This window comes from Apteryx rowi, unplaced genomic scaffold (assembly GCF_003343035.1).
Source record: "Apteryx rowi isolate R43461 unplaced genomic scaffold, aptRow1 scaffold_44, whole genome shotgun sequence".
Classification (NCBI taxonomy): domain Eukaryota; kingdom Metazoa; phylum Chordata; class Aves; order Apterygiformes; family Apterygidae; genus Apteryx; species Apteryx rowi.
Window position 1 is genome coordinate 3,437,359 of NW_020450694.1, and position 19,047 is coordinate 3,456,405.

Here is a 19,047-nt window from a genome sequence, read left to right on the forward strand (position 1 = left end):
GAAAAAAGTCCAGTCTTGGGAACTGGGCCTACTCATAAACTTAGCAATGGTATCAAGGCTAAGATACCTGTCCTGGAAAAGTCCTGAGACCAGGTATTGACACTCATCTGCTTCCTGTAAAAGCCTTCTGCTTCCTTTCCTCCAGCAGGGAGGCAGGCAAAGGTGAAGGTCTCCTTCCTCCACATCTTCACAGAGAATAGCAACAGACTGTAGACAAGGTGATAAAAAAGTCTGGAAACATGCTTGAGCAGCATATCCCAGAAGCAGAAATCAGGTTACAAGTCCAGGAATGTAATGCTGTGATCTACATGGGCTTCTCCTTAGCCTTTGCAGCATTAGAACTTTCAAGCAGAATGAACAACTCAACTAGATCCACCTTTGCCTGGTTTCTCCAGAGAGCGGTTTTGGTTCAGAAGTGCTAAATGATTTCTTAACTCCTTGTAAATTTAACAGTCAAGTCCCCTGCCCAGTCCCATAAACCAATGCTCTCATGCTAGCTTTTTTTCCTCCACCTTCCCCTCTCCCTTTCTCAATACAGTTCACTAACTTTCACAGAATATGAGGCCTTTACATTTCTCATTAGCCCACTGTTAAACTGGTCTTTGGAAAAGCCATGCCAAGAATAAAGGTCTCCTTGGGCCTGTGGAGAGGAATATAACTTCATAATGCGTCTTCTAATAGTCTCCTAATACAACCTCACAGTGTCAATCTAGGTTACTTGCAAGAGTATTTCTTTCCTGGATTTTCATTGATCTTATTTCAAATAACTCGTAGCCAAGGCCAATGTGTGACCACATTCATACCCCATGGTCCTCTTACACTGCATCCGCCACACATGGGATGCACCTGTATGGCACATCCCATACCAGCCATTAATGCATTTTCTCTCTGGAAGCCAAAGACGAAACAGATGCGTGAATCAAGCGCTTTAAGATTATATTAAGATGCCTGGGGATCTCAGAAAGGGTATGGGTCTCCTATAGGTCCCATTGCATCTACATGGAAGTCTCAACTACCCCATGTCATTTCTGTGACACTAGACATCTATGTTTGACACCGAATCTCTCCCTAGGTTTCCGGAGCCCCAGGGCTCATCAGGGACTGCAGTGCCCTGTCCCTGGTTTGTACAGGCCTCTACGATAGAGTGACTCTGAGTTTTTACAGGAGATTTAAGCAATGGAAATGCTGACATCTGGAAAGGCTGATGGTTGGTGGCAGGAGTTTTCTGGACTGCTTGGTGTGAAATGTTTTCAAGTCATGAATGTCCAGCATGAGGAAGGACAAGAGCACCCACAGGAAAACAGGCAAATACAGCATTTAGTGAGCATCTCCTTGACAAGGCTGCAGTGAAGCATGGCTGGCTCCATCTCACATGAAAATCCCTACTTTCCTGGAGAACATTGTGCAGGGGGGACACAACCATAGTGACAGTTGTCCAACTGCAGGCATGGGCTGGGGTTTCCACCAACTTAGGGATGAAAATACTCCCTGTTTGGTGCCCAGAGAAGTTGAGATCACAGGTGTGCTAAGGTACTTGCAATATCCCTGGAATTGCAATGTGTGTAAGCAGTTTTGGAGGTTACACTTTTCAAACCTGCTCCTCTCCTTGAGACCCAGTGGCACAGCTACTGCTTGAAAGCAGCATGTCTCACTGATGCTGTCAGAGATCCTGCTGGCAAAACAGTCCTCCATTTCATGCCTAGTCCTTTAGGTTGCCCTGCTCAGCAAGGCTCAAAGGAGCTCAGATGTGATGGGCCATGCATCTGAACTAGCTGCGATCAAGGGCTGCAGAAAGCAACTTGGTGGGAAAATGGAATCCAGGTTTGGGTGGGCCATGTGACTGATGGGAAAGGGTGTATGGGAGGTGGGAGGGAGAAGGCAGAATGTCACTATCCTTGGACTGTCATCACTCTGTCACAGTGGGCTGATATGTTTAAATATATGCTGATGGGCTCCAAAGCTGTGGCTGGGATACGCCCAGAGGAATTCACCAAAGCCAGCGTCTAAATAAGGAAATACTGGATGTGCTGAATACACTTGGAAAGCTGGTCCGTAATGTGTGTGGAGGAGCAAAGTCAGCAGAAGAACCCGCTCCCTTCCCCCTCCCTCCATTGCATTAACGTTTGCTTTCATTTTACTACTGAACAAATGAAGACAACAGCTGTGTTATTTAACAGCGTGCGTTTTACTACCAACAAAGAATGGTCCTTTAAAACATGCAAAATGCTCTGTGCCCTTCCAGTGAAAAGTGGAATTGCATGTTTGGACAGAATGACCTAAACAATAAAAGTGCAGCTGGACCATTGAAAATATGGCAAGGACAGTTGGGTTTGGCTTGACTAAGCTGAATGATGGTGAAAAGGGCAATTACTATGCTGTGTTAGAAGCAGAGCCATTTGCCATGTATTACACGTAATGGCAACTCTTACCAGCGCTGGTGGCTATTCAGAGAAATGGTCCAAAGTACAAAACCATTGGTACTAAATCACTAGATACCATAGCAGTTGGCTTGCAGTGAAAACCTTTTTAAGATCCTGGATGCAATAAATAAACATAGGTCATGCTTATGCTGAGTCAAAGAGATGAAAGCAGATCTTGGGTCAAATCTGAGTTGGCCTGGAAACAGCCATCGTGGGTACCAAAAGCAGTGAAACCACAGCAGCACAGGACTTAGCATTTGCTCACTATCATGGTACTTCCCCTGGTTTTGGGTTGTTGGCTGAAAATCCCAAAATTGCTCTGTAGACAAACACTGGGTCTGGGGAAAAGAGTAAGCTTGAATATTCATGCTACTGTTATAAGAAAAGTTGTGTAGAGAATAATTCTCTGACAAAAATGACACAACACATCCCATAACTTGTTTGAAGCACTCAGAAATAAAGCTTGAGCATGCAGGGCGTTTTGAAACCTAAATGGGAATGCTTGCCAAAGCTCAGGTGACAGTCAAAGGAGATATCTTGCATCTTTGGGGTTAGTTTGATGCAAATGGGCACTTGAAAAGAAATGTGATGGTTGGTTAGCCAAAGGCAAGCAGTAATGTGTGCTAAAAAAGCTATTGTATTGATTGAAATGCATCTAAAAAACATCACTCTGATGTAAAACACGAGTAATCAGCAGAAGCTAAAGGCTATTTTGTAGAGCTTACAAACATGTGTTTTTGAATGCCCTTCATTAATAAATCAATGAAATGTTCATGTTGGCAAAGGGTTCAAAGGAGTCTTTGGTGAGCTGCTGGAGAAGGTGGCTGTATCTCAGATGGGACGGTGAGCACTGGATGCCCAGAGGCACTGATGTCTCCACTAGCACGTGTCCAGCAGTGGTGGAGGATGGCAGCCCTGGGATCTCGCTGTCAGGTATAAGCTCATGTACAGCACTAATCGCGGAGCATGCGATCTGCTGCCTGCAGCACTGGGGCTTGCTTGGGACCAGCAGCCGCGTAGCTGTCGTACTACCAGTACCCGGACTGGGAATTCCTTGCACCCAGCCAGTGTAAAGGAAGTTTGATTTCAAAGAGTAGATCCATTGAACTTGTCATGTGTCTGCCACAGGGGAGATCTCCGGCAGCCTTTTTACAGATGTCTCTGATCCTGGCAGCTGGCAGATAGTCAGAGCTGCTGTGAGTCATGGGAGACAGAAGTTTAGGAAAAGATACCCACAGAGTTTGCATGCCAGAGAGACCCATGATGCAATGCTTAAAAAGAGTTTGTTTTCTGATAAATGTTTGAACATCTGTTACCTCCTGTTGCTGCCTCGGACCACTGGCCCCTCGATAATTCTGCTGCCTGTTACCTGACAGACTCAGACTATTTCTGTCTGCAGGCACATCTGCAGAGCCTGAGGACCAAGCAGGTTCCCTGAGCCCTTCCCCTGTTCTGCRCTGGGAGGGCAAAAAACCCTGTGGAGGTTCCGGTACAGAACTGACAAGCTGGGCCTGTCCTGAGGTACCAGTGAGGTGCAGACCCCCTTGCCACGGTGCAGACCTCCTTGTCCTGATGCAGCCACCCTTGCCCTGGAGCAGTCTCAAGCCTGTCACAGGCTGTGGGAGGTTACGGGTGGGTTTTGCATACGAATATCTCCTCCAGCGGCTCTTCTGCTTTGGGTTAATGAACGCATAGCCCTGGAGCTTAACTTTTACTCTCCCCCACACAGCTAGGTGCCTTCAGTGCTGGCCCAAAGGGCTGGTCTCTCTGCATGGTCTCTTCCTGATTTGTATAAAGTCCAGGAATCTCTGTCTAGAGCTGGTTTGGGGGCTGTAAGAGGCCGTGAGTGAGGGCTGGGGCCAGCTTCCTCCCCAGGACCTCAGTCTTGCACGGTTACAGACTCCTGCATTTCAAACGCCTTCTGGCCTCTCTACTAACAATATTGCTGTCCTGCTTCATCTGGGATCTCGTGTTCCTCATGTTTCTGCTGTAAAAATTCACACTCACTTTTCTTTGCCTGGGCCAGCTGGAATCAGGACCAGCTATGGTCAGAAATAAAGGAGTTTTCTGGCTGCTCTCCTCTCCGCAGAACCTACTGCTTGCAATGCAGAGCAAAGCACCTTTTAAACAATTTCTGGCCGTCTCCATGCCGCTAAAGAGCTCCAGTCCTGGCAGCATATTTAGCTACTGCATCCTTCCACTGCTGGGATTTTCAACCTAGCTGCTGAAAAAGATTGGAGTTAAAATACTGGTGTGAAGTGCAGGTCCCTGTTCCTTCCCTTGCCTGCCTGTGTCTCCTGGATGCTTCCCTTTGAGAGGAAGCGAGGCTGGGAGCAGGCTGTGTCAGAGGCTTGCAAGATGTTTTGATGCAACAGTGAGGTGAATGGCTTTGGGAGCTCAGGAAACATGGCTTTCTCGATGCTGTTGGGTCATGTAGCATGAACTAAGCTCAAGCGTTCCCCCTCCKGATCGTAATGCAGCCTGATGGCCCTGTCGTGGCAGGAGGCTACGATGTGTGCTGACTCTGACGTGGCCCTGGGCTGCAATCGCACAGTGGGAGTGCAGTGTGGGCCACCGTTGCGCCGTGGCACGCACATCACTGCAGAATGACAGTGATGCCATGGGACTTGAGGTCATCACGGAGACGGCAATGGGCTGTCATGGCTCCTTGACGGGGGACTGTCAGTGGTGGATGGCAAAGGAAGAGTTGTGTAACATGAGACTAATGCAAGAGAAGCATGATGGCACCACGGTGCCAAGCAGCGCCCATCATCCGTGGTGGACGAAGAGATAGATGCTGCAAGGACCAGCCTCCTCCATCAGTGGCTGTAGGAGCTCCCTGTGCAACGAAGGGCATGGTGCCACAAGGAACACAGGAGAAGGCTGGTAAATGATGAGGCCGTAGGACCACATCCATATGGGCCTCACTTTAAGAAGCTTGACCAGCCAGTCTGGGACCAGCCCCAGCTCTCCAGCACAGGGCATGTGGGCAGAGCTCTTATGGCTGTGCGGTGACTTGTGAGAAGTGTGCCCTCCCTGAGTTTATAGTCTAGAGCTCGACTTTCCTAAGGGATTAATGTGTGAATCAAAATTCAGTGTGGTGTCCATGGCCTCGTGCCTCTGCAGCAAGCAAACCACATGCTAAGGACTCACGTGCCTGACTGGCGTGTCTCTGCCTGCTTCTTTCTCCACGGTCTCTTTCAGGCACAAGCACCTTCGGCTGATAGAAAAGCCATACACTGGCTCCCAGCTCAGCAGCATCAGCAACCTGAGCTGCAGCACGGTCCCCTGTACCCCTTCTAACACCCCATGCTGTGGGCCCTGGGAACAAGACCCCCAGCTTTCTGACCTTTCTAACATACAAAAGTTTGGGAAGGTGCTTTTTTTGGAAAGAGTTAAAGTTCTGTTGCACATGTAATGTACCTTATGGAGACCACCAAAAGCAAGACACTGAAAAAGTAACCTAGTATTTGACCCTCTAACTCCTTCAACCACCAATTCGTACAGTAAAATAGTGCTTTTACTTTAAGAACTATCCATTTTTTAATAGATTTTATGTACATAATTTTGCTGTCTATTAAGATGGGTTTTAAATGCATTAACTGCAGCATAGTTACCTCAGACCTTYGGAGAAAAGAAACTACAATAAAGATTCTTGTCTCCTAATGTTCTGGGTTTCAGACAAAAATTATACTATAAGATAGGAATGCTTAAAAAAACCATAGTTCCACTGAACAAGAAAATCCAGTTAGAAAAAACTGTATTGGAAAACATCTATTTGCCCACAAAATAATGTAAAAATAATGAGTCCATATTCCTCTTTGATGTCTGTGGCACATGCTCCTTTAAGGAGAAATTCTGTATTTCAGAGATAGTGTGCATATCGTGGAATGAAATGGTTGTTATGGCAACAACTCTCAAAAGCAAGTACTTAACTGAGAAATGTGTTCCACATAGCCATAGAAAAATGAAAACATGAAAACAGAGACAGGAAGAATGGACAAACAGAAGCAGTATGAGATGGCAAAACCATTTCAGATTTTCAAGCACAGAGAAAAGCAGCACCAAACTAGGCTTTCCTTTTTCTTTTTCTTTTTTAATTTAAAGCCAAARTTTAAGGCTGCATCTGCTCCTGGAAGGTTTAATATGTTTTTTATTTGATGCTGGTGATCCAGTAATTAAAAAGTGCCATATCATATTAGTCTACTTTTATTGTTGTGGCGCCGAAGGATGGGTTGCAGTCGGGCTGGTGTTTATTACAGCAGCCCGTGTTCAGACAGAGCAGCCAGCCCAAGGGGCATGGCAAGCCTGCACCCCGGTGGGGCTGTTCTCCAGGATCCCCCAGGCTCTCCAGAAGGAGCCCTCCTTGGCTCAGAGCCCTGTAGGGATCCCTGCCGGACAGGTCACTGGCGGGTGCATAGCCAGCTGCACGTCACCTCCATGCAAGCCTGTTGTGGTGGATCCACACTGAACTCCAGACCCTCGGGCCAAGCACAGTCCCTGCAGACCCAGGCCACCACCCAGCAKAAGTTCAATCCAAAGGAGTCCTTAGTTTTCTCCTCCTCTTCAAAACCTCAGCATGTCCCCAAACATGCATGCATCCTGCTAGTGCAGGGAGCTGGAGATCTTTGAGCRGTGCTCTCAGGACAGAGTGCATGAGGTATCCTGTCGCTTCTTTTTGCCTTTGCAAATAAGCATAGCCCCACTTTTGGGGATCAGGCKGTGGGCAGGTATGTGCCTGCTGGAGATGTTGCTTGGTGGCTCTTAAGCCCCTGTGACTCCTGCAAGGCACCGCTGCAAAAAGCCRTCCCTGTTTCCTCTGCCTCCCACCCAGCTTCTCCACACTGAGCAGCACCTTTGCACAGAGGCCAAAAAGTACCGTGGAAGAGTGAAGGAGAAGCCCAAAGCACTGACAGCATCTCAGCCCTGGTGTCTTCTACCATCATGTTCAGATGATCTAGAGACCAGACCATTTCCCATGCTACAGAGAAAACTCCAGTGGTCCATCTCTACTTTATCTGGGAGAAAACTCCTTCCTGACCCCAAATCTAATCATGGATTTAACCCAGGACATGTGAACTAGGAAAAAGTTCTTGCAGCCAGACACAATTTTATTTTGGTCTCCATTTCAGCTTTCCTGTATGGAAATCTGGACTCCCTCATCTCTGGAAATACCTTCTAACTTCATAAAACTTCCAGGTTTATCAGCACACACCTAACTCTTTCTCTAAGGTCCCAAGACTGACACCTGACCATTTAGTACTGCTCTCAAAGCTGATACTTTTCGTTCTGTCTGACCTGCCCTTTAACTGGATCCATATCCACTTTGTAACTCCTGTCTTCATTCCCAGAATCTCTACTGACAAAATAATTTCCCATCAGGCTCTCTATGCAATATTTTGTTTAAACTTAGATAGATTAGCTCCTCTGCTCCTCTCTGTTTTCCTATTAAAAAGATATTAAATTAGTCTAACTTGATCTACTTTTGATAAAACCTTTGTGCAATTTTTTCTCTCATTTTGTATTTACCTCCCTGTCCTCAGAGGTCCATGTCTTAGGAACATTTTGTAAGACAAATGAAGAGCCTGAAACCTGAACATGAAGCAACACAGAACAAAAAAAAAAAAAAAAAAAAGAATAAAAAAATTTCTTGCATTTCAGATAACCCAGCTGATCTTCCTGATTCCTTTAACTACACTTTTATATACTACTTATCAAAGCACCTGTAGAAATGTCTCAGGCATAGGAACTCACTCAACTGCAAAGTGCGTCAGCTCTAACAGCCTGCCTGGTTCATTAGGCTAAAGCCTTTTACTTTGCAACTGAGGGGGGATAAATTCACAAGTAGTAACAAGTTAAGCTAYTTCAGCTCAGCTGTTTTCCCTTGCATGTCCATACCTGTCCTTCTGTTATCTGCATGACAGACCATTCCTGACAAAAGATAAAATGGGCTGGAAGCTTGATTTTCTGGATGCAAGCCCCAGTTTGTGGTCTCAGTGGCTTTGCCTTTTGGCCTTCTTCTGGCTATCTGAGTTTGACCAGCCTCAGCTTGGTTCAGGTCAGGTCTCGTAATGGGATTTTGCTCGAGCGGTGTTCACTGTGGCAGGGCTGGTGCTGCACACCTTGCTGTGAATCACTGCACTGAAGCACCCAGCAACTGCCCAGGGAGTATGGAGGGTCATCACTGGTGGATAGCATCTTGTATTTAGTGACACTAGGTGTATCCCCGGCTGGGGGGGCCTCGCAGACTGTAGTACCACTAGACCCATCTCTCTTTGGAAGGAAGAATAGCCCTTCAACTGCAGTAAAAGACTGGGACAAGTGCGATGGCAGCAAAGTATCCCCACCACTCATGCCCCTCCCTGGCCTGCTCAGATCAGTTTCTGGAGATGTTGGTGTCTCCCAGGTTCATGTGTAGGGCTGGATTCATCTCACCTGACTTCAGCTTTCTTAATACAAGGCCTTTTCTCTAAGCTGTTTCTCTGGGCTCCCTCTGTGATCAACAGGGGAGACAGGTGTCTCCAGAGCACAATTGTCCTCAGACAACGTCTAACCCGGGTGGCTAAAGCCCCCTTCCACTGGGAGCATCCATTCCTCTCCACTGACTTCTCTGAGCTCATTACTAACCCCAAGCTTTGTTTGGGAGACAGATACAGACTGGCTGGATGRGCATTTATCCCATGTTGTGTGTGACAACTGAAGAGAAGGATTTCTCAATCCAACCCAAGAGGTGGCAGGTCTGCAGAATCCTCCTTTGTAAATAAGTCACTTACATGTCCCAAAGGCAAAGTAAGAATTTGTAAACGAAAACTTTTTCAAATAAATCTTTTGTAGGATTTATAAACCTTCTGATAGGATTTGTAACTCCAGACACAGATTTGTACACTTGCTGCAAGATTTGAAGGATTTAAAAATCCATCTCCTGACTTGTGAAACAATCTAATGTTTTAGAAACCAGGTAGCTAAACCTAAGACTAAAAGCACACGGCACTTGGGTCTGAAGGTTTAGTGACAGGATTTATACATTAGAACAGGGAGATAATGTAACTCAGGTGTATTAAATCCTGATTTATTAACAAACTCAGAAGTAATAGCTTTACAAATAACTCCCAAGACATTCAAAAAAGCTTAACCCTTAGAATACTACCATTTGTCAGACTGCTGTCTCCATGAATGCTAAGCAAGATGTTTAAATATACAGGAGAAAATTCAACTCGGCTGCAGCCAAGCAGGCAGTTCCTCTCCCCAGGGCTCCCTTCCGCTGTGGGAGCCATGAGCTCCTCGTGCCACATCTGCAAARGAGGTTGCCCCCATACAGTGCTCCCGCAGCTCCTTCTGGCCCAGGGCGGTCTCTGTGATGCCTTTTGCTCCAGGCATACTCAAAAAAGATGCAAGCATTTCTTCTGGAGAGGCTCTCCCTGCATCGTCCCTCTTGGGCGGTCTCAGGCTTTGTCCAGTTGCCACCTGTCCAGGTGCATGTCTTTGACCTGCTCAATGGGTGGAGATGGGGCACCTCCACTCCGTGATGATAAGGCAGGATTTCATCCAGTTATTTAAGTGATCTGCGTGCCCTGACATCTCCTGATCTCCCAGGTTTGCTAATGACCAAAAGCTGATTTCCTCCTAGTCGCAATCAATTCTGCCATAATTTTACCCTTGACAAACCTGGTGGAAAATAAAGGTTTTCGCTTCAGAAGCGACTATTCTCTGTACATGTTTATGCCAAATGCACCAACATAGCAAAATGGCATTCCCAGAGCAGTTGCAATTTTTAGATAGAAAAACCATAATTACCTGGAGGAGTCTGACAGGGCTGCTAATTCCCCTTTCCTCTTTCCTCTGGTGCCCTATTAGCTTTTGTTTAGCATAATTGAGTTCTCACGGCAGTGGCATGCCCCAGCAAACAGCGTGTTTTAGGATTGCCCTGGGCACTTGACAAGCTCTGCGGTATCTGAACCCTCCTATGGATAGAGAAGCCCAGAGTGTTTTCGGCTGGTGAAAGAACCTGATGCTGTTCATGTCCAAACTTATTTGGAAACAAAATGACTGTTTGCAATAGCTGGCTCCATTAATGGTGTAAAGTGCACTAGAAAATGATTGTGAAAGTAATAGCTACTTCTTAATGAGAGAGCCAAGAGCACCAGCAAGGGCCAGAGCTCCGTGTGACGAGAGAACTGGAATGGAAAAGACACTTGACATCTCTTTTGGGTTTAGCTTGCACAAGCAATTAAACATTTAAAAAAATTAACTCATTCTAGTTGGTGAGATTCTCTCTCTTCTTTTTATTTGGCAGAGCCAAACATTTGGAACATTTTTCCATGCTACTTGGCTCAGGATTGTTCATATGTAGCATGGGAGCACCTGGAAACCAGACACTGAGCAACTGTGGGACAGAGACCTCCCTCCTGCTCTGGTCAGCGGTGCACGAGGGGTGTGTGTCGCTSTGCCCTGTGTGCCGTCACCATGCCACTCTCACCAGCATCTCTGAGAGCCCTTGACCTTYCCAAGTTTCTATAAATATATTTAAGATTCAAAGGAAGTTGAACTATCTGCTGTGGTTCCCTTTATATGTTTAGTTTTTGCATTTTTCAGTTTAGACACCAAAAGGCATCAGGAAAGCTTTTCAATTTCTCTCCCAAGTTGGCTCAGGTTTGTGGCGGACGAAAGCCCTGGTTCAGCAAAGCATCCAGTTACTTGCTGAACTTTAACCACATCCTTAAGCTCATCCTTATTCAGGAAAGCTCTTAAGCAYGAGCTAAAATCCTGAGGAATTTAAATGTTTTGGTAAATCTGGAGGGTTCTGGACCTGCTGCTTCGTCCTGCTGAAACGCGCAGCAACGCTCTCACTGACTCAGGCAGGACTGGGCTTGACATCTCTCCTTGAGCAGATTTTTCTCTGAGAGGGGCTGGGACTTCTCCACCCCAGCATGAAGCCATGGTCACCTCCAGGCACGCAGCAGCTAACAACTCCCCAGCTGCAAACCCGTAGCTTGGGGGACAGGACGGGATGGGAACGGGGAGAGCAGAGGGGCTCTCCCTCCATCCCTCCATCCCTCCATCCCTCCATCCATCCATCCATCCCTCCTGGGCCTCCCTGTGCTGAGTCTGGCCCTACTCCCCGTGCAGGGGGGACACCAACTGTGGGCAAGCAGAGGGCCAGTAACACTAAACACAGCAGCAGCTGGGGAGGAGGTGGGGATGGTGCGTTATCGATTTAACCAGGCGTAGGCGAGGAGCCCTTCAGGCATCCACGCACGCTGGCTCCGTCTGAGCCAGCTCCCGCAGAGAGAGTGCGAACACCCAGACAGACCCAGCAGCTTCGCTGGGCGATGCCTGCGCTTCCAGTGTCCTTCTCCCAAGCTAGGTGACCGGAAAAAGGGAAAGGGTTAAAGCCAGAGTAATTAATATAAGGCGGCTGTTCATTATTATAAGACGTCTGTGTATCATTAAATTTCATTTGAGCTTTAATTAGACAATTCTTTTTTTATATAAAAGTCTTTGTTGTGTCAATTAGTTGATTGACTATCATCTGGTTTCTGGGTTAGTGAAACCTGATCCGTTGTGAATGAATTTGTTTATCAGGGAAAAGGGACCAGGGAATGGAAAAAAAATTCAATTAAATGTCAATGTGTGGAGTGACAAGCAGCATTCGATAGGGCTTTTAGTTTAATTGCTTGTATTTCATTAAGAGATTTATTATCAAGAGAATTCTTCATTTTCAAAAGATCTTGGATGGCTTCTTGTTTGCTTCTGCCTTTTTAGGTACACTTACAGTATTCTAAAAACACAGAGCACTCTTTTTTAAATTGGAACAAGTACCTTATTGTGACATGTCCCAAGACTGTTACATCACTGACATGTGCGGTGACAACCTTTTGAAGATGTCCACATTCAAACTGCTGGGGRCAGGGTGTATCCCTACGTCAGGCCTTTGGAAGGCTATCATCAAAGATTTGCCGGTCCCTCTCCTGTTCCGTGGTCTGTGACCACACTGAAAATAGTGTGTTAATCCTGCAAGTCTGTACAAGTAGAAAATTATTCAGCTCCCAGCCCTGGAAACACRTTGGAAGATCTGCTTTAAAACTTTTAAAGGCTGTAAATCCCTTTGGGAGGAATGGTTTTCATTTTTATTTTGTTTGGATTCCAGCTCATCACTTGTGGTTGACAAATGAAAATGAAATAGCTTTGGTAGGGACTGGCAGGCACCCTCATAATACAATGTATTTGGTGTAAGCCAGTGTAGTTATATAAAAGTATCCCCTGGATTATATACAGTCACACTAGTATAACCCACTGAGCAATGAAGTTTATTTTGGTAACTTTCTGTTTATTTCTAATCCAGCATAAAAAGTGTGGGTAGATAAGTGTGCAGCTCAGTTTGTTTGAGAGATAGTAACAGGCTTCCAACAAAGCTTCCAAATGTTAAATGAATGATTATTTTCCTGTACATCCAGGGAAACTACAGGAGCAAGAAATCCCCATATGCATATGCATAACTGTTTGGCTGAGCATGGTTAGCAGGGCTCACCCAGGCAGGGGTGCTGAGGAGAGCCGGAGCCAAGGAGCCCCTCTGATGTCCTCCGCGCTGTCCTCTGCTAATGCAGGAAACCCTGTTGTATATTGCYTTGGTAATCTTAAAACTAGCTTAATTCTGTGTCCTTGGTAGATTTTCTATTCAGATTTTAAGGCATGGGAGCAGGGGGTGTCTCTCCGTGGATCTGTGCAGTGCTCAGCAGAAATCTTGGTAGGGCCCCTGGGATTGTCTGTATGGTAAGTAGCTCTAATGAGTACTAATTACACCCAGCACATAGGGGATGAAGCTGTTTTCTGAAACATATCAGTACAGTTCAGCATTTTCTGCCATGTCTGTATTCTGTGATTCGGTGATTTGCTTAGAAAGTACAGCCAGGACACGGTATGTTCTTGGAAACTCATTATTTCTCTTAGTGATGAGAACTCGCTTTCAAAGAGTTCAGATAAGATGTTGGGAGGCAGTGCATGAAGTGACTGGCAATTGTATCTTCCCTGAACATTTTGTCTGCAGCGCTACACAAGCATCGTGACGAAGACCGGGAAGCCTGGCCTGTTAMATGAGCAAAACAGAAAAGCAGGACACTGGGAAGTACTCCAGGCTGTCCTCTCTTGGGATGAACTATCACTTTATAAATGTGCTTGGGGGACACAAGGTTTGGACAGAGCAGAGCTGATATGGATGAAAAGTCAGTATTTTCCCTGAACCTGTTGAAGAGGGTGCAAAAAACACCAGCCTTTCCAAGGAGTCTTCGAGGAAGAGGGAGAAGAAGCAGCTCTACAGAAGGATGCTATACCGCGTGCCAGTAGTGAATGATCATGAAGAATCCTGTTCTTCCAGCGCTGGACAAGAGCTCTAGAAGAGCAACAGCAGTGTGCTGTGAGCCTTGTGTATGGCCGTCAGATACTGCTCCCCTGTGTCCATCAGTCCTGGGTGTACAAAGCCTGAGATCATGTCGGAGCCCACAGGTTCAAGCATTGGCTTGGCAAAACATGGCCCTTGGGAATATGTGTGTCTTCATGGATGCCCAGACATGGACAGGCCTGTGCAAACTGGGCTGGGAAAGCAGAGGGGTTTGCTCTCATTCGTGGCTACRGTAAACTGGGTTTTCATAAAAAATATATTTTCTTGTGAAAAGTGTCCTCACTGAGAAAACAAATACCCATGCACTCACCTMCCCCAAAGCAAAACCTACTTGGACACATCAATACCGTGTTCCTGGGAGAKGTCCCTGATCTGGCCAGGTGTCTCTGCAGTAAATACTTTGGCAGCATTAGTCAAGTTCTTGGGATTAAAAAAATCCAGTTTTTTTATCTATTACTTTTTGCTGAAAATGAAAAATATTCTGTTGGGAGAAGAAGGGTTTTCCAGTCATGTCTTCTCAATGTCCCCAAGGAGCTGCTGTGTGCATGTGATGGAGCATTAATATTGTTCTGGAAGTATGTTACCCAGCCTCACCTCAGAGAACCTTGTTCCTCTCCCGCCTCACTGTCCCATGGCTGGTGTAGATCCCCAGGGCAACCATGCAAGCTGACAGCCCCACAGCGTTGAACTGGGCCCTCTGGCTCTTTTTGAAAGATGTCATTCCCCCTGGGAAATGTCTGCTCTTGTCAGCATTTGTGGCTGCTTCATCTGTCCTGGCTCTCATGACACTTCAAAGATGTGCCAAGAGTCCTGGGAAGCTGCTCAGACCTGCCTCACTTTATCATTTTTGGGGGCTTCCTTGGACAGGGAAGGAGGGACCACATCCTGTGTATTGGCTACTAGGCGTCCTCATCCCATCCTTTTGCTCCACAGAAGCCCCCGTGCTGCAGAACCAATTGAGATATCTCCTGTCTTCCCAGCTGTAAGCCAATGGTGGAGACTATTGCCGGGAAGTGCTGTAAGAAGTTGGTTCAGTATGCTGAGCAGCTCCATCCCAGCAGTCACAAATGTTTTGTTTTCATCTCTAAGTAGCTGAAGAAGTGTGTGCCTATCAGCAAATCTCCATCATCCCAACTGCAGCGTGTTTCCTCAGATAAGGGTGCTGTGTAATGGCAATTATGTTTTCATTTGTTGTGAGAAAACTTAATACGCAGAGTGGCGGAAATATTATTCATCCTCTGTTAATTACGAACTACTTACTGTAGGGAATCATGCAAAAACAAAAAATGTAATCAAATCAAATAAAAGGGAAGTGGCTTGAGTGCATGCCTTCACGCCGTGTGGCATTAGCTCCTGCAGTACTCTGCCACCAATTATCGGTTAATAATGCCTCGTYGCTCTGGGTGTGACCTTGCCCTCAGCACTGCGATGGCAGAACTCCCTGTGGAGATGGGCACAAGGACCCATGTGGGGGCAGAGCCAGGGGACTGTGCTCCAGGAGCACCCACCTGAGTGAGCCACAGACCCACAGGATGGKGCTTGCCTCTAATTCTGCTCCTGTGTATCCTACTGTGGGACTAGACTAACTCCGCTGGCTTAAGCTGAGCTGCAGAGAGAGTCAAAGCAGAGTCCCAGCAGAATCACAGAACTCGGACCGTTGCATTTTTTATTTTGCTGTGTTTTCCTCCTCTAAGTTTTGGGATATACCAGAAAAGAAAAGAATGGGATCATGCTATAGGGCTCTAGGGCCTCACCCAGGAGCAGGAGCTATCTGTCTATGCAAATCCATAATCAAGTAACTGGCAGAAGCAGAAATGTGGTCCCACATGGTCTAGCGGTTAGGATTCCTGGTTTTCACCCAGGCAGCCCGGGTTCGACTCCCGGTGTGGGAAAAATTGTATTTAAGATTGTGCCCATTTTTGGGCCCCCCTGGACAAGAAAGATATTGACCTGCAAGTCCAGCGGAAGCCACCATCAGGGCTGGAGCACAGCGTGGAGAAAGAGACCCTGAATGCTGGGTCTGTTCAGCCTGGAGGAGACAAAGGGAAATATTCATTGCCCTCTGCAACTGCCTGATGAGAAGATGCAGAGAAKGAGCCAGATTCTTCTCAGAGGTGTACAGTGGAAGGATGAGAAGCAACAGGCAGAAGCTGGATCAAGGGAAGTTCTCATTAGGTATAAAGAATAAGTTTRTCACCAGGTGGGTGGTGAAACACTGGAATGGGGTCCCAGAGAAATTGTGGGGTCTCTGTTCTTGAAGATATTCAAAACTCAACTAGACAAGGCCCTAAAAAACCTGCTCCAGCTGGATCTCTTTGGAGCAGGAGATTAGACCAGAGACCTTCAGACGACCCTTCTGACCCAGATTATTCTATTACTCTCATTTGCTGGTTTCATGAACCAGTCAGCAGCTATTCCTTTACAGCTTGGGCTCCCAACCCTCTAGGAAAACTGTCCTAATATTATGAGACCTGACCATGGCCAAACAGACACTGGGTCTTTCCAGACCAGGGGAAATACCAGGGATGCATGGCAGTGCTGGCGAGTGATCACAGCCTGTGACTTGTGCTCCAAAGTGGTATTGCTCCTCTTACCCAGCCATCCTTGGGCTGTGACTAGTGTTTCAAAATGTTCATTCTTGGAAGGTGTTAGGATGGTTTTAATTTCCCCAGGGACAAGATAGAAGGTTCTTCATCRTAGTGAGCTGTCTAAGCTCTCTTCACCTCTCTAATGACCCAGGGGATGGCTCTGCTGTGATGCTGGGTTACCTTAGAAATCAGTGAGACACCAATCTGCCTTGGAAGCAGTGAAAATTACACAAAAACATTTATTTGAGATGGCAAGGAAAACTTCTTTGAACAAACTATAAAGAAGTAAGGCTGGAAACACTGCTGCCCTGATGGAGCTGCTGTTGTGACAGCGTACCTGTACACCCTGCCMCTGCAGCCACCAGATCAGTTACACCAGGCCCGTAAAACACTTATGCATGGGTATAAATTTGCCCTGTGGGTAAGAAAAGAATGAAATAACAAGGGTGCAATTTGTACAACAGCTCAGCACCGGATGAGAATTGTTGGTAATGCATTTTTGAGCACTGTAAGCTTAATAGCCTGACACAATGCAGCAAGCACTTTAATTCCCAAAGCAAGATTCCTTTTTTCCAAAAAGTAATAAATAGCAATTGTAACATCTCTAAGGGAAAGATCACCATAGATCTATACCATATCTAATGAGAAGCTTCCTTCTGAGCTCATACCAGTAAATACGTAAGAGGAGGGAGGGACTATCTAGATTTTACCTCCCCTATAAGTAAAATACATATATGTACATAAAGGACAACACTTTTAYGGAGGTATCTATCTGATACCTCTGCACAGTGCTACAAGGCTTGGATATTTCAGAATTCAATGATACCGTTGAATAACTTTGCCTTTGTTGCATAAGTATTTCCAGCTGAGTTGCTCGGATCATAATAGAGACCTACAACTCTATCACCATGCCCTAAAARCTCTATCACCAAGCCCTAAAAAGGACACAAGTTGCAAACAGTGTGATTTGAGTCATTTGAATAATGACTAAATTCTTGACTACTTGGATCTTTCCAGGAATGACCAGGAACATAAAAAAAAGGAGTGAGATTCATTATCTCATCCCTCAGTTGTGAATTTTTTTGCTCAGCTCTGCTGCCAGTATTGAAGGAGCAGATGCTTCCTTACTGTGCAGAAACCCATCGTGTGAAACAGTATTTTAACAGCTTTATCTGATATTTTATATCTCACTGTCAAACACAGCAATGATTCCACTTCTATTTGGGTAAGTAATCTGAAAAGAAGGCAGCAATAATCTCTCAGGAGAGCCAGGCACGGGACTAATTACTCCAGCTAGAGATTTGTAAAGACACATTTTCAGTGCTGGGATTTTATCATTCCACAGGGTAATTAAAAGACAACCCTGTCAAAGGAAATTTTACCATCWTTTCCTCTGTGAAGAATAACCCTTTCCAAGCTCAGCATTGGGATCACTTTATTTTCCAGTAGCGCGTCATGGCTGTTCATGATGCTTGCCTCCCAGCCAGCTCAAGCAGTGCAAATGCCATGCTCAGGCGCTTATAAAGGCTGGGCAGAGCAGCAGTTATTTCTGTGCCACCTCTGAACGACAAGCAGAGGGAAGGAGGGAGTGAAAGATGCTGTGAACTTGCTTTCTTGAGGCTAAACCCAGGAAGAAATTATCTGTCCATTGCAGCGGTTTAAAGAGATACTTCTGGACATGTTGATCAGGTTGTCAAGTGCTATAAATTGGAGTCCTGCATCAAAAAATGATCAGAGGCAGAATGTCTGCCTGAAATCCAGTTCTTCGGTGAAGCACTTACTGAAATCAGAACAAAGCAGCCTGTCCATTGCAATGGGTTATGGCTCAGCCACCTATTGAACTAGGGACCACATCACGGGAACAGAAATAACATTCATGGCTGCTGCGGAGAAAGGTTAATGTGTGCTCTTACGCGCAGAGGTTGCCCTTAGGCCACCCCTCGTACGCCCGCGTGTGGAGCAGTCACTGCACAGGGTGAGGACCGTGCTACGGCTTAGATGACCCTCCTGAAGTCTGCACAGCACCATGCTTTCTGTGCCAGGCCGGCTCAGTACAACAAGCAATGATCGCGATGTCCTGCCAAGGTGACAATGGCAGCATCTTTCGCCCCCTTTAGAGTCACATCAGAAAGAGCAACGAAACCTGGATTTACGGAAGAATTATCCTTCTTCAACAGGCTCCTCTCTTGAATGGAGGCAGGGTATAAAGCAGAGCTCAAAGGATAAATGATTGGCAGAGGGGGTTTAGGCACATATTCACAAATGACATGGAAGGACAAGTTACATTCAGGGCTAGATCTTTCTTTATCCAAACAAGTTCATCCCCGCTAGGCCAACAAGAGTCAAACCATGTAATATCCAGACTTTCCTGCACAGGCTGCTGCTGCATTTTCCAAAAGGCTTCAGGCCATGCGCTCCTTTGGATTACTTTGAAAATCCAAGCATGGGCATGGTCTCCCTGGGCAATGTGCCTCCCCCAGGGTAGCTGGGGTGATTGCAGACAGGGTGATAACAACACAGGACGGTCCAGGTAGACAGTGGCATGGAGAACACATCAGGAATGCCCACTTCACACGATGCCAGGCAGCCTGGAGCCTCCTCTGCTTTGTCCTGTGTCCCAGACAGCCCTTTTCTCCATTCTTTT

General features: G+C 46.3%; 1 non-coding gene across 1 annotated transcript; it reads left to right on the forward strand.

Annotated features, from left to right (window-relative positions):
* Positions 1-15,635: 15,635 nt before the first annotated feature.
* On the forward strand, positions 15,636-15,707 carry TRNAE-UUC. The gene has a single exon. It is a non-coding gene; the product is annotated as a tRNA-Glu (tRNA).
* Positions 15,708-19,047: the final 3,340 nt, after the last annotated feature.